Genomic DNA, 10550 nt, shown 5'->3' with positions numbered 1-10550 from the left:
GTATTTCCTTTTTTCCATGCATCAGAAAAGCAGGTCAAACTATGGCTTGGTATTTCTCAGGATTAAGAAGGCTGAGCAGGAATTGTGGTTTTGGCAACTTGAAAGAGTCTCTGATAAGATACAGAATTATATGTGTTATTGGAGATAGATGTCCTCAGAGAGCGAGGACTAGCCAGGTGAGGGACATCTTGACCCTGCATGAAAGTCCAGGAACTATTGGAAAGATGCTGTGATCTTGGGTTATTAATTAATAGCTGGAGGCGATTAGCAGCCTCGCTGAGGTGGGTGTAACGAGACCGGCTTAATCTGAACACACTGTGCAGCACTAGATCAAGGAAGCATCTAGTGATTTGCAAGAATGTGGCATGGTTGTAGTTCTTGAACGTACCTAATGTTCTTTTTGAAAGTTTCTGAATCTGCCCAGCTGGGTTCACATTATACAAACTGGGTTCTGTAAGGAGGGCCTTCTTCCTCAAGCCAGGACTCCTCCCAGGCCTACATTTTCTGTTCCTCTGCCTTCACCCAACCCTGACTGAGTCTCCTACCATCAACTTCATTACACCAACAAAGAGAAAAGGTAGCAAAATGTGCCATGGACAGTTTTCTGTCCTTGGCAACCAGCTTTCTGGTGAGTCTCAACAACAGTGAAAGTGGGAATCCACAGCCCAGGAGACTTTTTCATATTTATTTGGGGGGCAGGGAGCACAAAACTTTCAGTCTGTGTACATACCACAGATTGTCTTTAATTAACTTTGACTTGTGGTTTGCACCTGTGTGTCTTGAGTGACAATGGAGTGCGCCTCCAGGGGTGATGTCAAATGGCTGCGTTAGCAGCACCAAAGTAGTAGTAGTAGTAGTAGTAGTAGTAGTAGTAGTAGCAGTAGTAATTTAATATTTATACCTCACCCATCTGGCTGGGTTTCCCCAGCCACTCTGGGCGGCTCCCAACAGAATATTAAAAATAGAATCAAACATTAAAAACTTCCCTATACAGAGCTGCCTTCAGATGTCTTCTAAAAGTCAGATAGTTCTTTATGGTGCTGGAGGAGACTCTGGAGAGTCCCACGGACTGCAAGAAGATCAGACCTATCCATTCTGAAGGAAATCAGCCCTGAGTGCTCACTGGAAGGACAGATCCTGAAGCTGAAGCTCCAATACTTTGGCCACCTCACGAGAAGAGAAGACTCCCTGGAAAAGACCCTGATGTTGGGAAAGATGGAGGGCACAAGGAGAAGGGGATGACGGAGGACGAGATGGTTGGACAGTGTTCTCGAAGCTACGAACATGAGTTTGACCAAACTGCGGGAGGCAGTGGAAGACAGGAGTGCCTGGCGTGCTCTGGTCCATGGGGTTACGAAGAGTCGGACACGACTAAACAACAACATACAGAGCTGCCTTCAGATGTCTTCTAAAAGTCAGATAGTTCTTTATTTCCTTGACATCTGGTGAGAGAGCGTTCCACAGGGCGGGCGCCACTACCGAGAAGGCCATCTGCCTGGTTCCCTGTAACCAGGCTTCTCGCAGAGAGGGAACAGCCAGAAGGCCCTCAGAGCTGGACCTCAGTGTCTGGGCTGAACAATGAGGGTAGAGATGCTCCTTCAGGTATACTGGATCGAGGCTGTTTAGGGCTTTAAAGTGACCTCCTTGGGGCACAAGCCTAGGCAAGGTGTATGGAGGTCCTGGGTTACCCAGACAACAAGACCGGCCTATCTTGGCCTCTCTGATGTGGACCAAAGGAAAGCAGAACAATAACAATACATCTGGCACCAGCAGCAGTTGCCAGAAGGAGGTTTCAGTGGAACCTCGTGTTATGGATGGGATCCGTTCCGGAGGCCCGTCCGTAACACGGAACTGACGTAAGCCAAAGTACTGCGTCTGCGCAGGCGCACGGCATGATTTAGCGTGTCAGCACATACACAAGAGGCGAAACCCGGAAGTAACCTGTTCCGGTACTTCTGGGTTGCCGCGGGACACAACACGAAAACACGTAACCTGAAGTGGACGCAACATGAGGTATGACCGTACAAGGTGTCTTAGGGACTGTACTCCAGATTTGGGTAGGGTTTAACCCCCTAGCCTTTTCTTCTCCCAAAGATGTCTCGCAAGGCAGTGGAGATGGAGGACCAGAGTTTTCCTTCTCTCTTACTCAGAGTAGGTGCATGGAAATTAATGGATCTATGTTAGTCATGGCCATTCATTGCAATGTGTCCGCTCAGAGTAAAAGTTAGTTGTGTGTGAGTAAAGCAATGCATACATGTTTTATAAACTGTCCTGTGATCTTTGGATGAAGGGCAGTATATAAATATTTATTTATTTATTTGTTTATTTATTTATTCATTCATTCATTCATTCATTCATTCATTCATTCGATTGATCAATCAATCTTAAGATTTCAGGGCAGTTCACAAGATAAAAATACAAGGTAGAAGCCCAAATAAATAGTTAAAACAAAAGCAAAACAAATCAATCAATCAATCAATCAATTAACAATAAATGAAATAAATGGTGGAAATTGGCCTTTAAAGGTGTGCTGGATATCTGCAGATCCTGCCTCGTTTGTTTAATTGATTGTATAATCTGATGGATGGCAGCCTTGTGATTTGCTGATGTTCCATTATCTTGCAGTTCTGTAAGGGAAATGGGATTCTTGGATTTTGCTTCATTCTTAGCTACGTTTCAAACTGTTACCCAAAGACACCGCCTGCAGGTGCACATGTTGCTTTTGCTGTGGGTTGCAAGAAGAAGAGGAGGAGTTTGGATTTGATATCCCGCTTTATCACTACCCGAAGGAGTCTCAAAGCGGCTAACATTCTCCTTTCCCTTCCTCCCCCACAACAAACACTCTGTGAGGTGAGTGGGGCTGAGAGACTTCAGAGAAGTGTGACTAGCCCAAGGTCACCCAGCAGCTGCAGGTGGAGGAGTGGGGAAGCGAACCCGGTTCACCAGATTACGAGTCAACCGCTCTTAACCACTACACCACACTGGCAAGGTGCCTCGAGTGCCGTAATGTACAAAAGTGGCATGCAAGTGAAACAATAGTCAGGTTATGCACTCTGCTCTTTGTCTGTTGAGCAGGAGCAGATCATCCCTGACTGAGAAGGACAACGTGGCCCAGGCTTTCCTTTTTCGCCGCTTCGATTCTGCTCTGCCTGGAACTGGTTGGTAAGTTCTCTAGTTGCAATTATGATCTGTGATTGTGCTGCTTCTTATATTATTGCCTTTTCTATGGGCCCCTTTTCCAGGCTGTCCAGCTGTCATACACCTGGAAATTTTAAATATTGAATAAAGTGGTTTACAATTTTTTTTATAAAAATGCATCTTAAAGAATAACAAAACAATTTAAGAAAGCGGAGTTCTAGAGGTGGGTCATCACAACTAGGCTAACATGTTCAGACTCTGGGTCCTTCTAGCTCAGTATTCTACACTGACATGGGTAGCACTGTGGTCTAAGCCCCTTGGGCTTGCTGATCAGAAGGTTGGTGGTTCGAATCCCCACAACACGGTGAGCTCCCGTTGCTCTTTCCCAGCTCCTGCCAACCTAGCAGTTTGAAAGCACGCCAGTGCAAGTAGATAAACAGGTACCGCTCTGGTGGGAAGGTAAACAGAGTCTCCATGTGCTCTGGTTTCTGTCACGGTGTCCCGTTGCACCAGAAGCGGTTTAGTCCTGCTGGCCACATGCCTCGGAAAGCTGTCTGCGGACAAACGCTGGCTCCCTCGGCCTGAAAGCGAGATGAGCCCCGCAACCCCACAGTTGCCTTTGACTGGACTTAAACATTCAGGCACCCTTTACCTTTACCTTACACTGACTGGCAGCAGCTCTCCATGGGTTCTGGCAGGGATCTCTCCCAGGTGTACTTGGAGCTCTGTGGGGCAGCATCTTCCATTAAATCTTTGCTTACAAGGAGTTGCTAGTAGGTCTCATCCTGTTCCCTGTTCTAGGGATCCTCTACTGCAAAGCGTGTCTCTATGAACTAGACTGCATGTGTCTCGCTGGTAGGAGAATGTGTATAGGCCGAAAACGATGTGTGGCTATTACTGTCAGTCTGGGTAAGTGAGAGTTTTGCTGTCCCAGTTTTCCTCAATTTGGAACTACACCAACCTAGGTTCCAGGTACAAGATCTGCCCCTCCTGTGGTTTCCTGCAACTATTTAATTGTGCTTCTTAAAGTTGATATACTGTTTGATTGTAATTTTTTTCTTAAAAAACCTTTAAAAAATAAAATTCAGATTTTGAAATTTACAAGCAATTGTCAAACAACCAAAACAAAAAGAGAATTCCATAAATTCCCATGGACTCCCCTTTGTGGCTCTTTATGTTAATTTTTTTCTTCCTGTGTTTTCTCTATGAATCCAATTCTATTGAAATTGCATTGCAACCATTCTCCAACGTTAAACTACAAGTGTCATTCCAGTCCTGCGGAAAAAAATTAATTGTTTCTAATTCTTCCGGCCAATTTTTTTAAGAAATTCAAAGCGGTTTACGAAAAGAATAAAACAATGAAACAATCAGTTAAATCAACAATTTAAAACTTTCCAGAAATGGATTAAAATCAACAATAGCTGAAAAACAAGATTTAAATGCATGTGAACATTCTGCATGTCTGGATAAAGGGACCCCTGTCCATTAGGTCCAGTCGTGACTGACTCTGGGGTTGCGGCTCTCATCTCTCTTTCTTGGCCGAGGGAGCCGGCGTACAGCTTCCGGGTCATGTGGCCAGCATGACTAAGCCGCTTCTGGTGAACCAGAGCAGCACATGGAAACGCCGTTTACCTTCCCACCGGAGCGGTACCTATTTATCTACTTGCACTTTGACGTGCTTTCGAACTGCTAGGTTGGCAGGAGCTGGGACCAAGCAACGGGAGCTCACCCCATCACGGGGATTCGAACCGCCAACCTTCCGATCGGCAAGTCCTAGGCTCTGTGGTTTAACCCACAGTACCACCTGCGTCCTGCATGTCTGGATAGTTTTGGCTAAACCAATTGCAGGAGTTGGGCTACATGACCCTTTGTGGTGTCTTCCAACTCAACATTTCTATGATTCTGTGTTTTCAGTGAAGGCACCTGCCTGACGGCAAAAGGCAGGGAGTTCCAAAGGTTCTGCCCTGCTAAAAGATTGTTTCCTTACAAACATAGAATGAGTATTTTTAGTGGCAGCTAGAAGCCATGTAGGGCTAACAGAGTCAGGACGTCATGTTGGGAGTGGGAAACTGTAACTGACTTAAATTTTCCTACCTCCCTCCACCCACTGGCCAAGGGCTTATACAGCTAACACCACAATACAGTGGTACCTCGGGTTACAGACACTTCAGGTTACAGACGCTTCAGGTTACAAAGAACCCAGAAATATTACCTCGAGTTAAGAACTTTGCTTCAGGATGAGAACAGAAATTGTGCGGTGCCAGTGGGAGGCCCCATTAGCTAAAGTGGTACCTCGGGTTAAGAGCAGTTTCAGGTTAAGAACAGACCTCCAGAACGATTTAAGTTCTTAACCAGAGGTACCACTGTATGCAGAAGCCGATGGGAACAGAAGCTGTTGTGACACAGCTCCTGTCATCCCTGACTGCTGTCCACGGTGCTGGCTGCGACATATGGGAGTTGTAGTCCAACGATAACTGGAGCTACCCCTGATCTATACGCCCAAGGCATGAGAAATGATGTTGGAATGGAAAGCACGTGGACATCATTTCTCATGTCATTCTATGATTCTATGCTTCTCCTTTTAGATGGATTTCAGCAGTTCCATACCTACGGCTGCTTCATGCCTCAATCCTATTTCTGTGGGATGACAAAGATCCGCCTCAATGGCCAACGAACAACGGTGAACTGCTGCTGGAGGGGGAACTTCTGCAACGCGAGGCTGCTCTATTGATGGTGTAATTTGCCACAAATGGGCAGAAGCGTGTGCATCTCTTCACGTTGGGCCATACCAAAGTCATGCCATACATTTAAAGCACAATTACATCCCTTTAGTAGCACGCCTCCCTGCTAAGAATCCTGGGAACCACAGTTTTGTTAAGAGTGCTGATAATTGTAACTCTGTGTGGGACCTCCTAACACTCTTAACTAAGTTCTCCAGAACAATCTGAGGATGGGCAGCCATGGCTCTTAAAAGTGTTACCAGGACCTATATACGAATGGTGTGGTGTGACTATCGTAAAATCTGAAAATTTCACTTCTTCCTCCCTATTAAGGTCTTTGTGTCTTCTACATGCTTAGGCCACCTAATCACTGTTTTTTGGTTTTTTTTTTAAAAAAGAAGACAGACCATTTTCTGGAAAATCACACTTGATGAAATTAAATATTTTTAAAAAGCAGTATGCCAGTCTCTCACTATAATCCATTTTTGGCAGTCCTATCCAGATTTATAAATGCTTAGGAATAGAAACAGGAAGTTGTTGTCTGTGCCATGGCCTGCACCCATCCTTTGCTCTTTTTTTTTTTGTAAAATATTTATTAAGATTTTCAAGAAGTTACAAAATAGAAGAAGAAAAAAAGAAAAGAAAAATACAAAAAAGAAAAATACAAAATAAAAATAGTTTAAAAAACAATTCAATCATCACATATTTTTCATTTACTTATTTCCTGGACTTCCTCACGCCTTCCTTCTCTGTATTCCGGTTCAAATTATTATTTCAGCAAATCCCTCCCCTCTTTTAAATCCTTTCCATAATTCATAATATTCTGTCATCACATTACCTTAATCTATTTTCATCTTATCTTGTATAAATAAAAAGAAATAAAAACCTTAAAGTTTAGAACTTAAATCTTATTTTTTACCAACTTCTCCTACCATAACATTCTTACCTAATTCTTTAAACATTTTTATTAGAGCCAAATAATTTCCTTTCAACATTTTTCTAACATTCATCAATTTTATAAAACAGTCCTAATAAAAAATAAAAAATAAACAATCCAATCTTCATCCAGCGTCCCTTCCTCCTGGTCCCGGGTTTTGTCAGTCCTTTTTATCCTATTAATCTAGCACATTAACCTGGCAATCTTATATCCGAGGCCCTCAAGTCTCTTCCATGTCCCTTCCGCAGCTCTTCTTCATATTTTCCTTTTATTCGTGGGAACTCCAGCTTGGTAATATTTTTGACCCTTTTCAACAAAACAGTCCCTTTTCCATAGTCCAGACCAGACTCGATGTAGTATTTAGAAACATGTACCAGATTCCCTTCAAAGTTGAGAGCCCCCACAGCTCCAGACATCTGACGGCTCCATTCCAGACTCGAAAAGTCCAAATCTCCCTGTATAGGGGGGTCTGTCCAACCCCCCATTTCCAAACCAAACCAGATTTTATCTTTCCAAGTCTGGTCTTTTCCAAGTTCATTTGTCAAATCCAAAAATTTATATTCCTGCTGGGCCTCAGCTCCTTCCATCTCTGGCACCCAAGATTCAGCAGAAACCTCTTCTCTCAGCTGTTCTGTCATGGCCCGCTCCTGTTTTAATTCCTGGGTGGGCTCCCTATAGTTTCCCACCACCTGTTCAAAGGTTCTGGCCGCATTAGTCATCAAATCCGTCTTCTGGCTTAACTGATCCAATAGGGCATTTATTTTGCAGAAAGCACCCAATAGTGCTTCTGCAGACATTATCTTGCAAGGTCACAAACCCTTTCCCACAGTTTTAACCAGTGACAGCTGCAAGCTCCCAAGGATTGTACAATTCCACAGTTCCCCTCTAGGGGGAAAAGCTTCTGGTTGTTCTTTCTCTTAAAAACAATAGCAACAAAGTCTCTTTTTTAAGATATTTTGTCCATATTTGTTCTTTTAAGATGCGAAAGGAGGCAATGGAGTCACTATGTTTCTCTTCTTATAACTATCTGTCAAAAACATTTGTTTCTGGTCAATGAGCTTCAAAACGTCAATCCTGACACCCCGCTCCAGGATCAGGACGGTGGAAAATTACTCTAAATGATGAAAGTCAATCCTTCAAAAGTGATTTTTAAAACTCTAGCTTGCTTTGTCTTTGTTTTGTTCTGGCTACATGGAAACGGAAGGCTGACTTCCTGTTTAAACCTTCCCGTTTCAGTACCAAATTAAGATGGATTTTTAAGTCCAAATTCCTTTCTATTTCACCAGTTCTTATTTAAAGTCCAAATATTCGATGTTCCAGTACTCGTGGTTAGTTATTTTAGATGCCAAATTGTCCCAGGAAAAAGGCAGTGCTCTCCGGCAACGGCTATGCGGCTTCGCTCCGCAGAAAAAGCGATTGACTCACAGCACCGCGCCACTTCCCCCTCTTCGCTTCGGAGCCCGCTAGTGGGTTCCTTTGTGGGTTGGGGGGGGGCTTCATCCGCCTGTGATTTCCAGAAGGGTCCCCGCTTCGCCGCAGCGGAAAAGACCTGTTTCATGCGGAGCTGGTCCCTCCAGTTCAGAGGGAGTCCGCCATTGCCGGTGGCACCACCCCGGAAGTCCCACCCATCCTTTGCTCTTGCCACCACTTACCGTATTTTTTGCACCATAACACTCACTTTTTTCCTCCTAGAAAGTAAGGGGAAATGTCTGTGCGTGTTATGGAGGGAATGCCTACGGGTGGTGTTGGGGATCTGCTGCAGTCGTGGGCAGAGGATCCATGGTTCCCCTTCCTTCCCTCCTCTGTGGGTCGCTTTGAAACAGCAAAGCGGGAGAAGAGCCGCTGAGTGGGGAGGAGAGAGGGACAGAGAGCCTGGAGAGGAGCTGCTTACACGACTGGAGGAACGTGTAGCTACGCTCCAAAGAATTAGAGATCTGGAGCTCTTCTTGGAAGCAACAGAGCACACCGTCTCCACCAAGGAGGAGACAGGGGACTCCCCTGAGAAGGAGGCTAGTTCATCAACACAGGAGCCAGATATATGGAGAAACGTGACTCAAAGAAGTAGGAGGCCCAGGGTTCGTTCTGATTGTTTAGAAATACACAATCGCTTTGAGGTCCTCTCCCCTAGCATGGAAGACGAAGAGCAGACTCCTTTTGAGGATCTCTCCCTCATTTCAGTCGATCAGGTATATGAAGATGAGCAGCAAAGTCAGTCCTCAGGGAATGTGCAGGCGACCTTGGAACGGACAGCTCATGGAAGAACCCCGACCAAACCTAAGAGGAGGCGTGTAGTGGTGATAGGGGATTCCCTACTGAGGGGAACAGAAGCAGTGATCTGTGGGCCTGACAAGATGTCTCGGGAAGTGTGCTGTCTCCCCGGGGCTAAGATCCAAGATGTAACTGAACGACTGCAAGGAATCATAAAACCCACTGACAAATACCCCTTCCTCTTGGTTCATGTGGGAACCAATGACACTGCAAGCAATAGCCTCCAGAAGATCAAAAGAGACTACGAGGCTCTCGGCAGGAAATTGAAGCAACTAAATGCACAAATTGTCATCTCATCTGTCCTCCCAGTTGAACGACGTGGCCCAGGGAGAGAGGGAAAAATAGTGGAAGTGAACAGCTGGCTTCGCAAATGGTGTAAACAGGAACGGTTTGGATTCTTAGATCACGGACTGCAGTTTCTTGAAGATGGACTTCTGGCAAGCGATGGGCTGCACCTCACAACGGTTGGGAGAAATGTTTTTGCCAAAAATCTCAGAAACCTCATCAGGAGGGGTTAAACTGACTAATGTGGGGGAGGGAGACAGTGCTCCTGAAGGTAGGAGTCTATCAATTGATGAAGATGATCATCCAAATGTCATAGACCAAATGGAGCAAACAGCACGCAGACCTAGTGGTGGGAGGAAAAAATCCTTAAATAAGAGACATGGGGGAATGATTAATGGACTTCAATGTCTGTACACTAATGCGCAAAGCATGGGAAATAAACAAGATGAGCTTGAGCTCTTGGTACAGCAAACTAAATATGACATAATAGGCATCACTGAAACCTGGTGGGATAAGTCCCACGATTGGAATGTAATAATGGGGGGATACAATCTATTTCGGAGAAACAGACCAGACAAGAAAGGAGGAGGAGTGGCGTTATATGTCAGGGATGTGTATACCTGTGAAGAGATCCAAGATTTAGAACCTCAAAGCCAAAGTGAGAGCATTTGGGTCAAAATTAAGGGAGAGAAGAATAACAGAGACCTCATTGTGGGAGTTTACTATAGATCCCCAAGCCAAACGGAGGACATAGATGATGCCTTCCTGGAACAGATGGCCAAGCATGCAAAAGGAAGGGAGATAGTAGTAATGGGGGACTTCAATTACCCGGATATTTGTTGGATGTCAAACTCAGCCAAGAGCATAAGGTCAAACAGATTCCTCACTGGCCTTGCAGACAACTTCATTGTCCAGAAAGTGGGAGAAGCAACAAGAGGAACAGCCATTTTAGATCTGGTCCTAACCAATGTTGATGAGCTGGTTAGTGGGGTAGAAGTGGAAGGATCATTAGGCGCGAGTGATCATGCTCTTCTGAAGTTTACTATACAGCGGAAAGGAGCAGCCAAGCATACTAGGACTCAATTTCTTGACTTTAAGAAAGCCGACTTCATAAAACTTAGGGAAGTGCTGGGTGAGATCCCATGGACAGTAATACTAAAAGGAAAGGGAGTTCATGATGGCTGGGAGTTTGTTAAGAGGGA

The 10550-nt window shown here is 44.8% G+C and overlaps 1 protein-coding gene across 1 annotated transcript in view; it reads left to right on the top strand.

The window, feature by feature from the left end:
• The first annotated feature begins 968 nt into the window (after positions 1 to 968).
• Positions 969 to 10550, top strand: part of LOC308581163 (uncharacterized protein) — a 58614-nt gene continuing 49032 nt past the window's right edge. Inside the window, exon 1 of the transcript XR_014004880.1 lies at positions 969 to 1008. The gene's annotated coding sequence lies outside the window, so the exon portion shown is untranslated. The remainder of the gene's footprint in view (positions 1009 to 10550) is intronic.

Source organism: Podarcis bocagei (genome assembly GCF_964188305.1).
Source record: "Podarcis bocagei genome assembly, chromosome: 2".
NCBI lineage: Eukaryota > Metazoa > Chordata > Lepidosauria > Squamata > Lacertidae > Podarcis > Podarcis bocagei.
Note: the sequence above shows the minus strand (reverse complement) of the source record. Positions and strands in the feature narration are given on the sequence as shown.